This window comes from Mustela lutreola, chromosome 8, assembly GCF_030435805.1.
Source record: "Mustela lutreola isolate mMusLut2 chromosome 8, mMusLut2.pri, whole genome shotgun sequence".
Taxonomy (NCBI): Eukaryota; Metazoa; Chordata; class Mammalia; order Carnivora; family Mustelidae; genus Mustela; species Mustela lutreola.
Window position 1 is genome coordinate 109,964,532 of NC_081297.1, and position 19,938 is coordinate 109,984,469.

At 38.3% G+C, this 19,938-nt stretch overlaps 1 pseudogene; it reads left to right on the forward strand.

Annotated features, from left to right (window-relative positions):
* Window positions 1-1,809: 1,809 nt before the first annotated feature.
* On the forward strand, window positions 1,810-1,959 carry LOC131839942 (U4 spliceosomal RNA; annotated as a pseudogene).
* The last annotated feature ends 17,979 nt before the right edge of the window (window positions 1,960-19,938 follow it).

The window sequence follows — 19,938 nt, forward strand, 5'->3', positions numbered from 1 at the left end:
CAGGTGCTTAATGACTGAGCAACCCAGGCGCCCCTTCATCCTATAGGTTTTAATGTATTTCATGTTGTTCAGTTTTAGATTGTTTTCCTGTTTCTATCTTGATTTCTTTCCTTTTTTGAAAAAATATTTTTATTAGAGAATGAGAGCACAAACAGGAGGAGCAGCAGCAGCAGAGAGAGAGAGAGAGGCAGGCTCCCTACAGAGAGGGGAGCCTGATGCAGGGCTTAATCCCAGGATCCTGGGATCATGACCTGAGCTGAAGACAGATGTTTAATCAACTGAGTAACCCAGGTGCCCTCCATTTTGATTTAATGCTTGATCCCCAGACTCCTTACAATTACACTTTTAAATTTTTAAATGTAGGTGTTTGGGGAAGTTCCGTTTTTCTTGATATGTTCTAGTTTTAATGACTTGTGAGTAGATAATGTGGTACCTTGCTGATTTTTTTGGGGAGAGATAGTTTTGAGATTTGCTTTATGACATAGTACAAAGTTGGATTTTATAAATATTTGTGTTTGGAAAATTGTGCTCAGGATTCATATACATGTTTCTGTTATATCAAGTTTCATCATTGTTTTGCTTAAATCTTTAATATTCTTACTACTTCAGGTTTACTCTGTCTATAAATTGCTAAAAAGGATGTTAAAATCATTAGTATAATTATGGACTTAGAAAGTTCTTATAATTGTGCCAGTATTTTAGCGTATATTTTAGCTGTGTTAGCTAACTATATGCTCAGGATTATTCTATCTTTAAGTAAATTGTCTTTGTCATGTCATATTTTTGTCTTAAAATCACATTAATATGATGTTAATATTGCTGTACCAACTTTCTTCTGGTTAGTGTGTGTCTGTTACATCTTTCCCAATTCTTTTTCTCTGAGTTTTTCTATGTTCTTATATTTAAATGTTTTTTGTCAATGTATATTTTAAAACCATTATACATTTTATCTATTAAGAGGTTAATCATGTCCCAGGGTCCTGGGATGGAGCCCCACATCGGGCTCTCTGCTCAGCAGGGAGCCTGCTTCCCTCCTCTCTCTCTCTCTGCCTGACTCTCTGACTACTTGTGATCTCTGTCAAATAAATAAATAAAATCTTTAAAAAAAAAAACAGAGGTTAATCATGAAAAGAGATAATGCATAGCTAAGAAGTTAAAAGAGGAGAAAAATTGAATCATAAAAACACTTGATTAATCCAAAAGAAAAGAATTCAGGAACAAAGAACAAACAGGATGAATAGAAAACAAACGATATGAGATCTGAACCCAGTAATACCAATAACTTTAATTATAATTTGCATTCTCACTAAAAGATGGAGATTATCAGAGTGGATTCAAAAAATCCCAACTGTATTTTCTGGATTCTTTCTCTTGATCAAGTGAGATCACTAGAGAGCTCAATCTAGACTATCCTACTCTAGTTTATAAAATGCTTGCTTTTGCCCAAGCTATAATATTATGCTGTCTGCTTGTACTGTTGGTTGATATAAGAAATGGCCATATAAGGAAGTTTTCTGTATTATCTATAGACCCCTCATTAAAGACCTGACGTACTGTGTGGTTCAATGTTTCATATAAGGTTTCATGCAATAAATCCCTCTCAGAGTTAGTGCTAGGAAAAAGTTTGGTTTCCTGACAAACGAAAGGCTTTCTCTGATTAGTTATATAAAATGGCATTTTCCTTTCCTGTCTTGTATGCAAGAAGCTTAGGAGGAAATCTTGTGATTATTTTTAGTGATTGACTTTGGTCCCCGGTGTTTGTTGGAATGATTTCTTGCTGCCAGTTAACAATCACAAAATGATTGAGCAAGCTTTGCGTAGTGGCAGTATCGTAGCCAATGAGGTTTATCCGAGGCGCGATTATTGCTAATTGAAACAAAATGATTGAGCACTAAGCCTCTTTGGAGAATGAGGAAACAAAGGACACAAATATTTTAAAAATGGTAAAGACAGACCTATAAACAAATTATAGTTAGGGAGTGCTATAATAGAGGTATGTACAAAGTACTATACAAAGTACTATAGGCACGTAGGTTAAAATGCTTAATTCTTCCTGGAGCAGTGGAGCTAGAAAGGCTTCACAGAGGAGGTGACATCTGAAGTAGGATTTTAAGCACATGTGAGATGTTACCAGAAGGAGAAAAACAGACACTACAGCAGTGGTATCCAATAGAAATATAAAGCAAGCCACACAGGAAATTTAACATTTTCTAGTAGCCACATTTTAAAAGTAAAAAGAAACTGACAAAAAACATTTTAATAGTACATTTTAACCCAAGATACCCACAATATTATCATTTCTACTATAGAGCTATATGATCACCAGGTAATCATTTTTAATAAAATATTATTGTGATATTTGGCCTTACCTTTTGGTGCAAAGTATTTAAAATTCAGTGTATATTTTATGTTTACAGCTAAATAGCCACATGTGGCTAGTGGCCACCTTACTGAATGAACAGTGCAGGACTAGAACATTTTCTTTTACTTTTTAAAAAAGATTTTATTTATTTTTGCATGAGAGAGAACACATGCATACAAGTGGGAAGAGCAGAGGGAGAAGCCGACTTCCTGCTGAGCAAGGAGCCAGACCAAGGGACTCGATCCCAGGACCCTGGATCATGACCTGAGCCTAAGGCAGATGCTTAACAACTGAGCCACCCAGGCATGCACAAATAGAACTTTTCCAAAGACAGAAAAGAAACAGGACATCTGGGAAACTACAACTAAAGCCATATGGTTCAAGCATGGCATGGGTAGTGGTACATTGTGTGTTTTGGGGATAGGGGTGGTAAATGGAAGAAGAATGACCAGAAAGGTAGATCTGGGCAAGAACATAAAAGATGTTTGATTTCATTACATTGGAACCACTGAAACTTTTCAGCCAAAGAATGACATTTCACAACTGTGTTTTAAAACTCTAATTCTGGAGGCAGTGTGAAAAATAGATTGAACTTGAATCTGGAGTTTTGTAGTGGATGAGGAAAGAATTTGATATTTTGCAGTTAGCATTAGCAGAACTTGGCAACCATTTGATTGTGGGGAATGAGGAAGTGAAAATTATAGTAGGTTTTGAGTATGTGTGGCAGTGTGAATACCATTAGTGAGAGGGGTAAAAACAAATTTTGAAGGGGCAATAATTAGTTTGACCTGTTTGGTGCATATTAAGATTTGTAATAGGCATTTGAAAATTCTGAGTAGTATCACAGCCAATAATGGGAAAATCTGCATCATAAGATTGATAAATTCTACCCAACGAATGTCCAAATTTAGTGTAAATTTAATCATAAGCTTAATTTTTTTGAGTTGACCAAAATATTTTAAATATTTCATGTGGAAGAACAAGCATGTTAAAATTTCTAAGAAAATATTGAAAGAGTTGAGGGATAGAAAAATATACCAAACAGTATATCAGATGTGCATTAAAATACATTAAAACTGCCATAATCCAACCGCATAAAACAGGTACAAGAAAAGCAGTGTCTAAAAACAGAAGGTAGGGACACCTGGGTGGCTTGTTAAGCATCTGCCTTAGGCTCAGGTCATGATCCCAGGGTCCGGCCTGAGCCCTGTGTTGGGCTCCCTGCTCAGCAGGAAGCCTGCTTCTCCCTCTCCCACTCCCCTTGCTTGTGTTCCTTCTCTAGCTGTGTCTCTGTCAAATAAAATTTTTTTAAAAATTTAAAAATTAAAATTTAAAACAAGTTATACTCCAGAGAGACTAGAAACAGAACTTAGATGACTGTCTTTACAGGTATAGGTAAAGTAAGGGGGCGAACAGGAAGTTTGAGGCACTTTGGTGAGCAAACAAGGAAGGATCAGTGAAGAAATACATTCCAACCTCTCTCTCTCCTTCTCATCTCTTGCTAGTGCCTCCCAGTGGCCAAAGATGATATAAAATCTGGAAGCAAGGGGGCCAGGGTGATGCAGACCCTGGCGGGTAGCTCCCTGGGACATGGGCCTGGACAGAGAATGAACCTGAGGGAGTAAAATAAGGCTATCTAGCATACATGGACAGTTACTGTATGATGGTCGGCATTTCTATTCATTGAGAGAAAAGGACTTTTTAAAAAAAAAAGACATTAGCTATCCATTGGAAGAAAATATTTGAGTCACATAATTTAAAAAAATTCTGGATGGATTAAATCTATAAATGGTAAGAACAGCGTTTTTATAGCTTTAGGTTGAAGGAGGCCTTAAGGGGAAAAAAAGAAAAAGATGGAATTATTTATGAGCACATATGTGTGTATGTAAAATATATTTATTAACATATATATGCAAGTTCTAAAGGGCCAAAGTTATTATGGACAGCAAAACAAGAAAATTATAGACCAGGAAAAAATATTTGTAAAATATATGATAAGTGGTTAATATAGCCTATATTCAAAGACCTACTAAAAATAATAAGGAGGGGCACATGGGTGGCTCAGTGGGTTAAGCCGCTGTCTTCGGCTCAGGTCATGGTCTCAGGGTCCTGGGATTGAGTCCCGAATTGGGCTCTCTGCTCAGTGGGGAGCCTGCTTCCCCCTCTCTCTCTGCCTGCTGCTCTACCTACTTGTAATCTCTCTCTTTCTGTGTCAAATAAATAAATAAAATCTTTATTTTAGTTATTTATTTATAAATTTAAAAAAATTAATAAGGAAGTTAATTTCTTTAAATGGGCAAAGGATATAAATAGGCATTTCATAGAAGGAATCAAATGACCAGGAAACAGTAAAAAAGTGGTCAACCTCCATTTTTGTTGAAATTCAAAGCCAAAAAGGAATGTAATTTTCACCCATCAGAGCAGTAAATTTTTTCTTTTCTTCTTTTCTTGAAAATGACTAAGTCCACATAATAAAAAAGTCAAATGCTACCAAAAGGTATGTAATGAAAAGCCTGCCTCTTGTAAATCACGAGTCTTCCACACTCCACCTTTTAGGGGCAGCTGCTGTGAAGTTTCCTTATGTATCTCCCCAGACATATTTTCTGTGTATCAAGTACACAGTTAAGAAAAATAAATAATGAATTACAAGCAGGAACATGCTCTACCCATTATTCTGGACTTTGGTTTTTGTTTCGCATCTGTCTACTTGATCATATTTTGGAGCGGTAGAGCGTTCTGTCCTTGGGAAACATCGTGATTCATCAGACCTCTAAGCTGTTTCTGAACTGTTGCTGCAACAAGCAATGAGACACTTGCCTTTATGTCCAAGTGCTGCTGCGAGACAAATTCTAAGAGGTGGAACTGCTGAGTTAGAGTTAGTGCATTTCAGATCTTACGGATATTACCAAATTGCCTTTCCAAAGTGGTCACACTGGTGTCACCGCTGGGAACTAGAGGTGCTGAAGGACACACATCAGGCAGGGTTGGAATGAGTGTGAGGCAGACTTGAAGTTTTTCTTTATACACCTGTGATTTATTTTGCTTATAAAAGACCCATGAATTACTTTGAAGTTTTTTTTTTTTTTAATAAAATAAGTACCAGTCCAACAGTCCTTCGACATACATGGGGAGAGGCAAAATGAAGCAGACATCTGGGCACAGTGAGGAAGGACTGTTTAAATGCACTTTTTTATTCCAAGCCTTTTTGTAAGTAGGAACCCTGCAAATGAATGTTAAGTATGAAATATATTCGTGCCGGGCTAAAATAGAAATTCTAGACTTCTTTTGGTGTAGATGAGCCCCTAAGGAGATGAAGGCCCATTATCTCCACCATTTATCTGCCCAATTTCTTTTTTTCTGCATACCATTAAAAGGCTAGAAAATGTTAGTGCCTCTTCCAAAGTGCTGCATGACCTCCTCTTGAAGATGGTGATTTATTCCGGCCATTAACAAGAGTGCACCCTGGACTCTTACTCATTAAGTGCAAATCATGTTTTAAAGATCTCTTCACATATTTACCTCCATTTTCAAAAATATCCCATTTTTGTTGTTGTTGTTGTTGTTGTTGCATTTCTTGCTGGTAGTCTCTGGGCTCCTGGAAGGCTATGGCCCTAAGCACAGAACAAAGGCATAGTTCATCAGGGATTTTGTGAACAGGTGTCTTCTGTGCCTTCCTGTCCCTTCTGGCAAACGCTCTGTACTGAGACCCAGCAGCTGTGGATAGGTCGAGACTTTAAGGAGAACTGGGGGGTTCCTGTGACATTCTTGGGAAGGGGGAAAACAGCAGTAAACCTGGCGGCTTTCAAGAGAAGATGGTAGGCTCTGACAGTGAGATCTCACCGACAGTGAGATCAGACAAGGCTATGTAGAAGAGAAATAAAGGCTGGGCGGCTAAAGGATTTCCAAAAAGAGTCCCATAATAGATTTTCCGTTTAACAAATAATGCTGAATAAATTATTAAAGACTATAAAATCCACATGGATAAACCGCGGCATTTTGGACTGACTTTTTTTTCTTAAGTTTTTATATTATCCCATTTAGGGGTGCTGGATAGGGAGAGGTGAAGGAGGGATGACAGGGAGAGCGAGAGTAGCTTCCCTTTCCCTATAGGAAAAAAGTCAGACTCTTAACTTGGCATGTTCAACACTTGACAATAGCCTGACTTGACTGAAAGCCAGCAATTAAGAAGCCTGGAGTTTAAATTAAAATGAAAATGTTTTTTGCTTAAAAAGATCCATTGCTGATCAGGGAAGGCAGAATTAAAGCAAATGATTAAGACCTGCAGGACAGTGCAATGGTGGGAGCCATAGAAACACTCCCAAGGAGGGGTAGTTCATCGTATGTATGGGGTCAGGACACATTCCTTGAGGTGGTGACGTCTCAGGGGTGTTTTGCAAGCAAACCAGGATGCAGATGATGGGAGAGGCTGGGAGAGCATCCCAGGCAACAAGGAGGTGGGCTGCACACCACAGCTCCATGGCTCCGCACAGCGCCATGGTCATGCTCTCTCTTGGATGAAAAAATAGAGGGGAGGCATCTGCAAGGGGGGGGTTGCTTCATTCACGCACAAGACTCTTCCCCTCTTCCTCTTACCCCTCTTACCCCTAACTGTCCTTCAAGATGCTGGTCAAAAGCCGCCCCTTCTTTGAATTCTTCACTGCTGTATGCTGGATCTACTCGTGATTATTATTAATCACACATTATAATTACTTGGGTTGCCAAAAAATAAAAAAGACTGGGTGCTTGCTTTGGCAGCACATATACTAAAAAAAAAAACAAAACAAAACTGGAACCAAGTAACTTGTCAATATGGGCAACCTAAAGTTATAAAAATGAGATCTTGTTGTTTGTACTTTGGGAGTCAGGCAAGTCTGATAATAATCTGGGGCAGGTAGATTTTCTGGAAATGTGTTTGGATAACGGACTGAGGACCATTCTGAGAGATAACTTGAGGGAAGAAAAGTCAAAAATGTATAAGTTGTCCTATAACAGAGCCCCAGTTGTTACAAAGTGGGGCAATCAGAGAACGATATGATGATTGTTAGGCTCTTGTCCCTCACCTCTGAACCCATGTTCTGTACATTTTGTGACCTCCCCCCCTCCTGGTTTTCTCTGTTTGCTCTCTCTTCTGTGTTCTAGCCCTTCACCAGAGTACAACAGCTGCTTACCAATCCCCCTCAGAGGTGCCAGAGGCAGCTGGGTGGCCCAGCTCCTCAAGGTCACATTTTAATTTTGGAGGGCTCCTCCTCCAACTTTATGTTGTAAAAATCCCAACTTCCATGGACATATATATGAATCCTATGAGATATGAGTAAAAAATAATTTTCTGCAAAAAAAAAAAAAAAATATATATATATATATATATATATATATATATATATATATATATATTTTAACTCCTCCTGGAGAGCATGGCACAAAAATGAGCATGTTCTCATCACTTGACCGTGGAATCTTTCTGAGATCCTCCTGCCAGAGAATTCTCTTGTGGGACTCACTGGAATCCCTAAGAGTTTTTTCTTTTTAATTAATTAATTAATCAATTAAAGATTTTATTTATTTGAGAGAGAGAGCATGAGAGGAGAGAGATCAGGGGAGAAAGACACTCCCTGCTGAGCAGGGACCCCAATGTGGAACTCGATCCTGAGACTCTGGGATCATGACCCAAGCCAAAGGCAGTCGCTTAACCAACTGAGCCAACCAGGTGCCCTCCCTAAGGGTTTTAGAGTTTCATATAGCACTAACCAGTTGAGAAGTTCAGGGCTGGAGGAGAGGAGAACTTGGCTGATGGCCAGGCAAGTAATATAAATGAATAAAGTAGATTAAGTCCTTGAAACAGGAAAGGTAGGTCACTGGAAAACCGGAACCAAGCACCTTGTCAATAGGGGACAACTACAACTTGGTTTCATCCTCTTTACTGCCATGTGGGAATGTGGAGACCAGTAAGCTCAAAATTTTCTAGAGCACTCAAACTCAATATTTTCGGAGAAAAATAGCTAGCAATTAATTCAAATTAAAAATAACTGCATAGCTCACTACTATTCACGTCAAAGAGTACCGTTCGTCTTTGTAGACCATCCGTCACTATTTCTCAAATCTGCGGGAGCTAGTAAGATTTATTCACAAGATTTGTGAGAGCCTTAGAAATATTTGATGTTGGGGTACCTGAGTGGCTCAGTCAGTTGAGTGTCTGACTCTCGACTTCGGCTCAGGTCATAATCTCGGGGTTGTGAGATCAGGCCCCGCATCTCACTCCTACACGTTCTCTCACATGCGAGCTCTCTCTCTCTCTCTCTCTCTCTCTCTCTCTCAAAAAAAATAAAAGGGGGCACCTGGGTGGCTCAGTGGGTTAAAGCCTCTGCCTTAGGCTCGGGTCATGATCCCAGGGTCCTGGGATCAAGCCCCACATCAGGCTCTCTGCTCAACGGGGACCCTGCTTCCCCTTCTCTCTGTCTCTCTGCCTCCTTGTGATCTCTCTCTGTGTCAAATAAATAAATAAATAAATAACATTAAAAAAAAATGGAAAAAGAAAGAAAAAGCAAAGAAATACTTCGTCTTACTAGATAACTTTGCAAGAATCTTTGTTGCTGTAATTGTAGATGTGGGTAAGAATGGGTAAAAACCAGTGACACGGAGTTTATATTCATTCACACTTCTTCTTTATTAGACGGTGAGCTCCCTGAGGGGTATGGGTTATGGGGCAAGGATTTATGTCTAATTCATCCTTCTATCTATACCCCCTGGCATAATTTCTGGCATACAGCAGTTATAATGAATGGCTGAATGGGTGAGTGCATTAAGAAAAATAATGTAATTTGTACAACACAGCTTAGAAATTAGAGTTGGGTTCTACTCCTAGAATTCTTAGGAGCTATGCTGCTTTGGGAAATCACGTATCTGAAATTTTCTCATCAGTAAAATAGAAATACAAATACCTACCTTCCAAGGATTTCCCTTTTTATTCTTTATTAAAAACCTCTCATAAGGTTTTTAAAAATTATTCTCAATTTATTAAGATAGTGTGAATCTTGTAGAGGGATTAGCTAAGAATGGGAGTTGGGGAGGCATTCAAATGTTTTGTCCTTCTCCAGTAACCTGCTTTAGATCTATAGCACAAGTAGGATAAACCTGTGATGCAGCCTGACCTAGTCCAGTGATACTTCACGTGTACGTGCTGACAGCCAATAATACTTTGGAAGAGAATGCTATTTTATTGTTAACACTGAAGTGAATTCCCACCAGAATGACGCTGCTCTGTTGAACACTGACCCACCATTCAAGGAGGAAAACCTTCCACATGACCCACATGTGTACAGCTCAAATCCTTTCAAGTATTTTACAAGGATGTGTCTTTGATTAATTTTCCTTTTCTGGAATATCTAAGGTTATGATTTGAGAAAATAGTCCTCCTATGAAATGTACTTTTTGGATTTCTTCCCAGAAGTTACTTACTTTTCCTTTTCTCCTCTTATTTGAAGGAATGAAACTAATGCTTTCATGCAGTGCCAGTGGTTAATGTGCTTGAGGTGTTTATGTGATGAAATGGAATCTGGATGCCACCACATAGAAAGCTCCTTCCTCCTCAGTCCTGCACATTTAACTTTCTCCTGCCTCTATCCAAAGCCACGTAGCATCCCCGTTAAGAATCATAACCCTGAGGTCCCTCTCTCTTTTTCTCCCTTACGCCTCAACTTGGCTGTCAGTGGTCAGTCTAATGTGAGTTTGGTCAGGTGATGAGGGAGCAAAGGCTAGTTTATCTCCGTGTGTACAGATCCTGGAAAAGCAAACTTCATACAGTTAGACCGATTATAAATACATATGCCTGTCACCCAATTAATTCACTTTGACCTGACTGACTTGGTATAACTGTTAAGCTTTTTAAAGATACCTTCTATTTGAGTTTCTTCCCTACAGATTTTGGATTTTTCAAGCCTCCACAATTGAGGGAGTCAATTCCTTAAAATAAAATTTATGTCTGTGTATCTATCTATCTACCTATCTATATAACTTCTTTTTTTAAAAAAAGATTTTGTTTATTTGTGTGTGTGAGAGAGTGAGCGAGTGCACACAAGCAGGTGGAGTGGCAGGCAGAAGCAGAGAAAGAAGAAGGCTCCCCTGGGACTCAATCCCAGGACCCTGGGATCACCACCTGAGCTGAAGGCAGTGGCTTAACTGACTGAGCCACCCAGATGTCCCTATCTATAGATCTTGATACATAGATAGGGATATTGGTATGTAGATATAGAAAATATAGAACCAACAAGATGTATGTATGTATATATGGATATGTAGGACCAGTGGGACACATCCTGTTGGTTCCATATGTTTATCTATACCTGCGTCTACACAAATATCCTATTCACCAGATAAGTCTATCCATATCTATATCTTACATACACACACACACGCACCCTGTTGGTTCTATTTTTCTGGAGAACCCTGACTAATATGAAATCATAAAAGAAAAATGTATAGATTAATTTTCATCAAAATTAAAAACTTCTGTCCTGAAAAAGATACTGTGAAGAAAATGAAAGGCATGTCACAGATGGCAGATATCATATATATGGGTGTGCGTGTGTGTGTGTGTGTGTGAGAGAGAGAGAGAGAGAGAGAGAGAGAAATGACTTGTATTCAGAATATGTGAAGAATCTTACCACTCAGTAATAAGAAGACAATAATAAATGACCAAGATCTTAACAGGCACTTCACAAAAAAAGGTGTGTGCTTATAGCACATAAAAAGACACTCGGTGTTATTCGTGTCAAAATAAACAAAGCCGAGTTAGAGCGGTAAGGGCAGATTTTATTTGATAATTCTGTCACAATCGGGAGAAGAGTCCAGTGTGAACTGAAGTTAACATTGATTTGTGCAGCAGTAATGGAGTGTTTCAAGGGGAGAGTGGGGGGATGGGGCTGAGAATAGTGGGGGCTTAAGTAGCATCTTAGAAGTAGAAGTCACAAAAAGGCAGAAGAGGGTGTTAGTTAATGTGACTAGGCCATCCGGGTTTGCTCATCAGCACTTCTGGAAAAGAAACTTCTTGTATCTTTGCACCACAAGGCAGTAATGTACTTAGAGCAACTGAGTCCAGCGACTTTGGGCTGTAAACTTCCCACAGGGACTAAATGTTTGCATTTCAAAGAAATGACTCCCAGGTCCCAGAGGAAATAGTTTTGGGTGGTAGACTTGTATCTCAAAGGCCAGAAAAGAAAGGATTTAGAACTTCAAGGGTTTTTTTGTTTTGTTTTGTTTAAGATTTTATTTACTTATTTGACATACACAGAGATCACAAGCAGGCAGAGAGGCAGGCTGAGAAAGCGGAGGAAGCAGGCTCCCCGCTGAATAGAGAGCCTGACGCGGGGTTCCATCCCAGGACCCTGAGACCATGACCCGAGCCAAAGGCAGAGGCTTTAACCCACTGAGCCACCCAGGTGCCCCAGAACTGGAAGGTTTCTAAAGTATCTGCTCTAAGAGGAGATCTAGGGGCCTATCTGCCTATTACCGTTTTAAGGGGGGCTGGGATCATCCTAGGGATGAGGCCTTGAGATGTTAGAAATTATGCTAGTGTTTGGTCAAATCTCTCAGCATAAAAGACATTTATGCTGAGAGTCTGCAGTTTTTGTAGGCCAAGTTTGAGGCCTAGTCAAGATAGGGCTCAGGGAAAATTGACTAGAGTTTAGTCAGAGTTTTTATCACCAGTCACTAGGAAAATACGAATCATCCCTACAATGAGATAACATACCAAATAGCTTGAAAAAAAAGGAAAGACAATAGCAGGTGTTAAGGGTATGGATCAGGGTTTGCTGTAGGGAAGATAAAGTGGTACAAATACTTTAGGAAACAGTTTGGCATTTTCTTATAAAATTAAGCATATAGTTACCATATTACTGAGAAATTTTGCTTCTATGTATTTACCTGAGAAAAGTATCCAACAAAAAGTGAATGAATGGGTAAACCAACTCTGCTTTATCCACAGAGTAGAATCCTACTCAGCAATAAAATGGAAAAAAATACAAATACACATCCCAAATAGATGAACTCAAAATCATGCTGAGTGAAAGAAGCCAGATGAAAAAGTTTATGTGCAGTGATTTTTTATATAAAATAATATAAAATGCAAATTAACCTGTACGAACATAAAGTAGATCTGTAGTTGTCTGACGGAAGGGCCGGAGGGGGGAATGGATTTCAAGGAAACTTGAAGAAACTTGTGGAGGAGATAGAAATGTTTAATACCTTGATTAGGGCAATAGTCTCATTGGAAAGCTCCGATATCATACACTTTAAATATGTGCAGCTTATTGCACATGAAATATACCCCAGTGAAGTATTAAAAATTAAGATTTCAGTTATCCATTAATGCAATCATTTATTTAGCCCCTTTATTAAATTGAGGAAACAACTTTGTGGGTTGCAAGCCTTTTTTATAAAGAGCCATAGTATATCTTTTATTTTTATTTTATTTATTTTTTAAGTAGACGTCACTCCCAGTGTAGAGCCCTGCGCGGGGCTTGGACTCATGACCCTGAGATGTGACCTGAGCCAAAACCACGAGTCAGACACTTAAGTGACTGAGCCGCCGAGCCACCCCCATATATATATATATATATATATATATATATATATAGTCTATATACTATATTGTATATTATATATTATATAGTATATTATATATTATATAGTATATATAGTATATTATATATTGCTATATAGTCTATATAGACTATATATAGTAATATATAATATATATTATATATAATATATATAATATATATATATATAGTATATATTGCTATATAGTAGCACTATACTACCTCCAGGTAGTATATATTTTTTAGACAAGCCATATGCAGTTTCTGTAGCATATTTTTCTTTCCTTTCTTTTTTCTCTCTCTCTTTTCTTTTCTTTTTTTTTTTTTAAACACTTTTAAAATGTGAGGACCGTTCATAGCTTGAGGGCCATACAACGCAGGCTGTGAACCAGGTTTATTTGGCTGTTAGAGGGCTAATGCAGCTATCATTTATTGATAATAGGTTTTATTTTAATACTGATTTTTTCAAAATGGACTCACCTTCGTGATTTCATTTGATAAGTGACATCATATGTGTCAGCCTGGTAGACCAGTGGTTTTCATTTTACACCCGGGTGGAAACTGACTACCGGGGGCTTACATGGATTTGCACGTGGTCAATCAGTGACACCTAACTTTACCTGGCAAATTCCACTTTAAGGAAGATACAATAATTTGGGGAGGAAATTAAAGGCATAAAATGACAGCTAATGTTCATTTAGCACCTTCCTAAGTAAAAAGGGTAGGTCACATTAATGATGACTCCAGTCTTCCCAAGAAGCCTGTAAACATTGTTGAGCAGAAAATAATCAACATCTAGAAACTTTATAACTGACAAGACAAATTCACTTATTTAATTTTCTCTTCAGAGTGAACCTTAGCCTTGGGGTGCTTAAAATCTGTCTCTTCAGAAACTTTTTTTTTTTTTTTAAGATTTTATTTATTTATTTGACAGACAGAAATCACAAGTAGATGGAGAGGCAGGCAGAGAGAGAGGAAGGGAAGCAGGCTCCCTGCTGAGCAGAGAGCCCGATGCGGGACTCGATCCCAGGACCCTGAGATCATGACCTGAGCCGAAGGCAGCGGCCTAACCCACTGAGCCACCCAGGCACCCCTCTTCAGAAACTTTTTATTCATACCTTTACATAATCTAAGTTTTCCTTCTTCTCTGTGATATGCACTTTTAATCATTCCATGAATGTGCAGACAAACAAAATTTATAGTTTTTCACAATAAATCCTGATAATATTTGATCTATAGGAAGCATGTCTATAGCACAGCTTTGCATTATCTATGTCACCAGACCAATTTTTTTTTATTAACTTTTATCTTATTTTTATTTTTTTTAAAGATTTTATTTATTTATTTGACAGAGATCACAAGCAAGCAGAGAGGCAAGCAGAGAGAGAGGAAGGGAAACAGTCTCCCTGCTGGGCAGAGAGGCCGATTTCGGGTTTGATCCCAGGAACCTGGTATCATGACCCGAGCCTAAGGCAGAGGCTTTGACCCCCACTGAGCCACCCAGGCACCCCTATTTTTATTTTTTAAAAGATTTTATCTATTTATTTATTTATTTGATGCAGACAGCAAGAGAAGGAAGACAAGTTAGGAGTAGTAGGAGAGGGAGAAGAAGGCTTCCCCCCGAGCAAGAAGCCCAATGTGAGTCTCTATCCTAGGACCCTGGATCATAACCTGAGCCAAAGGCAGATGCTTTAATGACCAAGTCACCCAGGCACCCCAACAGAGCAATCTTTTCAATATGAAATTCTATAGCACATGAATAGTGTGAGCAAAGTACTTTGTTAGCATGGTATAAAAAAATTTTTTTTTTTAATAAAAGAAAAACATCATTCAAAATATCTTTAATTTTTCATATAAAAATTTAAACATCATTAATTTATTTTTTTATCTTTTTAAAAACTTTAAATTCAATTAAGAGGTATGGGTCTGTGATTCATCGGTCTTACCTAATACCCAGCGCTCATTATATCACATGCCCTCCTTAATGTCATTACCTAGTTACCCTATCCCTCAACCCTCCTCCACTCCAGCAACCCTTAGTTTGTTTCCTATGATTAAGAGTCTCTTATGGTTTGTCTCCCTCTCTGGTTTTGTCTTGTTTTATTTTTTCCTCTCTTCCCCTATGATCCTCTGTTTTTTTTCTCAAATTCCTCATATCAGATCATATGATAATTGTCTTTCTCTGATTGACTTATTTTGCTCAGCATAATAGCCTCTCATTCTATCCATGTCATTGCAAATGGCAAGATTTCATTTTTCTGATGGCTGAGTAATATTCCATTGTGTGTGTGATATATATATACATATATCATATATAAATATATGTATATCATATATATATATATATATATATATATATATATATATATATGCCATATCTTCTTTATCCATTCATCTCTTTCCATGGTCTGGCTATTGTGGACATTGCTGCTGCTATAAGCATCTGGGGGCACGTGCTCCTTTGGATCACTACATTTGAATCTTTGAGGTAAATACCCAGTAGTGCAATTGCTGGGTCACCGGGTAACTCTATTTTCAACTTTTTTTGAGGAACCTGCATGCTGTTTTCCAGAGTGGCTGCACCAGCTTGCATTCCCACCAACAGTGTAAGAGGGTTCCCATTTCTCTGCATCCTTGCCAACATCTGTTGTTTCCTGACTTGTTAATTTTAGCCATTCTGACTGGTGTGAGGTGGTATCTCATCGTGATTTTGATTTGTATTTCCCTGATGCTGAGTGATTTTGAGCATTTTTTCATGTGTCATGGATGCCATCTTTGGAGAAATGTCTGTTCAAGTCTTCTGCCCATTTCTTGATTGGATTATTTGGGATTTTTTGTGTGTGTGTTGAATTTGATAAATTCTTTATAGATTTTTGTATACTAGCCCTTTATCTGCTATAGACATCATTTTGAATGTCTTAAAACAATTCTTTAGAATTAGTAAATGAAATAAGACTTAATTTTCTTAATTAGAAAATTTGAAAACACAAAAAAGTTTGAATAAAAGGCTATATTTTTTATCCTGGAAATTTTTATCTACAGATAATGAAGAGAATTTTTAGAAACTTACATAAGGAACTATATTCCCTCAATAGAATAAATTATTAGATGTACTTACATGAAAACCCTCTGTACTTTTTAAAAGATTTCTTGTTTATCATCTCACTTAGAATAAAATATGAAAATCAAAATCACATGTAGAAAGTGATGAGTTACATTATTTTCTTTGCTGCTTTCTTGGTGTAATTTATTGGGGCATGTACATAACCTAGGGATAATTTATCTAGTTTATACAGAATAGTAATTTACCAGGGCACCTGGGTGGCTCAGTTGGTTGGGCAGCTAGCTGCCTTCAGGTCAGGTCATGGTCCCAGAGTAACAGGATTAGGCTCCCAGCTCCATGAAGAGTCTGCTTCTCCTCTGACGTTCTCCTCTCTCATGTTCTCACTGTCTCTCTCTCAAATAAATAAATAAAATCTTTTTTAAAAAGTATTTTACTGTGTAATTTTACCCAATTTCTACAGGAATTTATTTTGGGCTAACTTCAGTAGTTAATAAATCATTAGAGAGAATTCACTTTGTGATAAGTGTAATTAATAATCAAGACTTCAGACTCATTCTTCAAAGCCTTTTATATTAACCAAATTACTCACATTTCCAAAGGCAGCAATCAGTACCATATATATTTTTGCAGGAAATATAAATTATGTTAAGGATAAATATCTTGAAAGCGTGATGGTTTTCAAATGGTTTTGTACTTCTTTTTGTTAGGGTAATTGCTGTAGGAATTGAGTTAAAATATGTATTTATTTGAAGTGACTTAATTCTGAAGAGAACAAAAGAGGAAAATGGCAACTATTGGAAAAAAACTAAAAGAAGATTGAGTTTCACTCTTTTCAAAATTTACTTAGGGAAAGAGCATGCAGGGTAGAGTGAGAGGGAGAGAGCATTCCAAGCAGATTCTGTGCTGAGCCAGGAGCCCACTCAGGGCTTGATCTCACACACCCAAGAGCACAACCATGTGGAAACCAAGAGCCCCTGGCCCAACCAATTGCGCCATCCAGGAACCCTGAGTTTTGCTCTTACTGGGGAAGGACAAAAAGGAAAACCTATTGCAGGATATTTACTGGGCCATACTTTGAAGAATCTTGTGGTTTTTTTAAGTTTTCCTTTCAAAATGTACATCTTGGAGACACCTAGGAGAACCTATCCTTCAACATGCATTAATAGATCCATCCTACTATGTGGAAAATTGGTTTAGAGTGGCATGGTGCCCGTTTCTTGAGAGGGGTTGATTCACATCTCTCAGACCTTGGTTATTCTAGGAAAATTTGTAACAAAGACATTCTGATGATAATATTGTCTCCTCTGTGTTGTGCTGCAGGCAGTAGGGCTGCTAGTAAAGTCAGTTATAAATGTTCAAACCACATTATACCAATGTAGACCCATGTAAACTTGTAATCCTAGCATATGAAAACCCATTTCACATGTCTATTTGTCATCCTCAGTGCTCTAGATGGTCTGAGTCTGGTCTGAATCTGGGTGTGGTGCTACTGGCAGTAAACCAGATTTCCAAGCTGTGCAGGGGGGCTTATTAGGTAGAAGGTCTGTACTGCTGAGTTTACTTCTTGTCACAAAGACACTAAGTCTGTGGGGACAGTCACTGGCATACAAGGAGATTTCTCTGTTCCTGCTAGCGGAGTCTTAGTCACTGTGGCTTGGTGTCTCTGGAAAATAGGTTTACCCGGCAGCTAGTGTCACTGGTATTTTTTCAACATATTTGGATGTTTAGGTATCTTAATGGAATACACACACACACACTCACACTTGCATGCAAATTAAAGAGAGAAATCTTTCCCATCACCTCATAATAACAGAACTTTATGGAGCTAAACAAATACTAGATTATGGAGGCAGACTTGATTATTCACCAGAGTTTTAATTACACAGGAAAAGAAGTAGTTGTTAATTCAAGTTTTAATGCAAGCTTTATATCTACAGTTTAAATAAAAACAACAAAGAGCACTGAACCAAACATACTGAACTCAGATTTCCACTGAATAAAGTGATAAGCTAATTTCGGCAGGTGCACTCACTAGTAATTCAGGATCATAAGTTGGCATATGAATGTCTACATCACAATTGTCTCATGCAGGAAGGAATGCTGCAGGAAACTGACCCTAAGAGACGTCCATGGGAAGCTTGTAGCCTTGGCATTCAAGATCATTAGACTGGTAGGACAGGAGAGCAGCACTAATGTGTTTTTCTGTTGGACACAAATACCTTATTTTTTTTTTTTTTAATTTACAATTTAAAATACATTGTGGTATTTCACATTCATTCACACAAACTTCAGGGCTTCTGAGTTTGTTTGTTTGTTTGTTTTCAAAGGAAAGAAGAATGATACGAAACAAGTCATAAGGTGACCCTGAGAAAGTCTAGGAACAAATTTCCCATAGTATGTACTTTTCACTATCTGACTAGTGATTTTTTGTTGCTGTTGTTTTAATAGAGGGAACGATAGTGACATTGACAAATACGGCAAATGCCTTCAAAGGCTGCTGTAGGGTCATTGTGCCATCCACTGGAGATAACAAGTTCAAAATCACTGCCACCTAAGATAAAAGTGTGTGTGTGTGTGTGTGTGTATGAGTTTTCCATCTTGACCTTCTTACCCCTACCTTAAAATCAGGGATATTTTCTTGTCTTCATTCATACATTCAGTTCAAAGTATAAGTTAATTTTGCTGTAGAGACATTGAATGCCTCTAATCCTATATACAACTAAACTAAATCCCATTACACTAAGTCTAAAATCTAGAATATTAAAAAAAAAAAAAACACTTCTAAGTGCTTCCTACTGTATTTAGAATAAAATTTAAAAGAAAATCTCAACTCCAGAGCATGGCCTGCAAAGGCCTCCATGACTTGCCATGTCCACCTCTGCCACCTCCCCTCCATCTCCTTCCCCACACTGTAAAAATAGTGTCTTTCTTCTAGAAGCTTGTTCTCACCTCAGAGCATTTGCTTCTGCAGCGTCTCCTTTCCCCTGAACTCTGTGTGACTGGCTGTTTTTCACTATTTCAATATTTAGCTCAGAAATGACTCTCCAGAGAGTTGGGTTGGTACAATTGAGTGGGATGAAATTCACTGTGATCAGTGAATTAGCTAACTTTTAGAGCATTACAGGGGTTTCAGAGACACATTACTCTGTCAATCTACACAGCCTTTCTCTAGGCCGTAAGCCATTTGTAGTAGCCTGTGTTAAGGTAACACTACCAGTTGTGAGAGAGAAACTCCATATTCTCAGTGGCTTATGGGCATACAAGTTTATTTCTTGCTTATGTCGTAGTGCAGTGTGTATCATTGGTTTCCATGTGCTCATTTAGGGACCTACGCTTCTCCATTTGTGGCTCTGACTAGAAATTTGGTTCTGATCTACATGTATCTTAACCATTTCTTCCTCTTCCCATTCACTCAGCCACTCCTTTCAGTCTCTTTCCATTGACCAGATGTAACTACCCAGGCTACATGTCCCTGCCAGAGAGACGTGGAAAGTAGTCCAGCTGTGAGCCAGGAGAAACGGAAATGGGATTAGGGAAAACTACGAAATTAATTAAACAAGGGGGCCATGAGACTGAAGTGGTAATGCCGTGTCAGCCTAAATAAGAAAACCAAAAATCTGAGCTGTAATTGCTTCAAAGTTAGGAAATCAAAACCCTCAGGACGACCAATCACTGACAGCCAACGAGGCTTTAATCTATAGCCAATCCAATAGTTTCCTTTCTTTGCTTTCACGTCTTTTCTCTCTCTTCCCTGTGGCCCCTGTTGGCAGCATGCTCAACCACTTCCTGCTTGGTGCGGCCCCAGGGGAATGGATTTTTGCTCAACTAAATTCTTAGAAGTTTTAATATGTCAGTTTATCTTTTAACAACACACAGCATATCCTTCAGGAAAGACTGCCCCTTTGCTCCACATCCCCCTG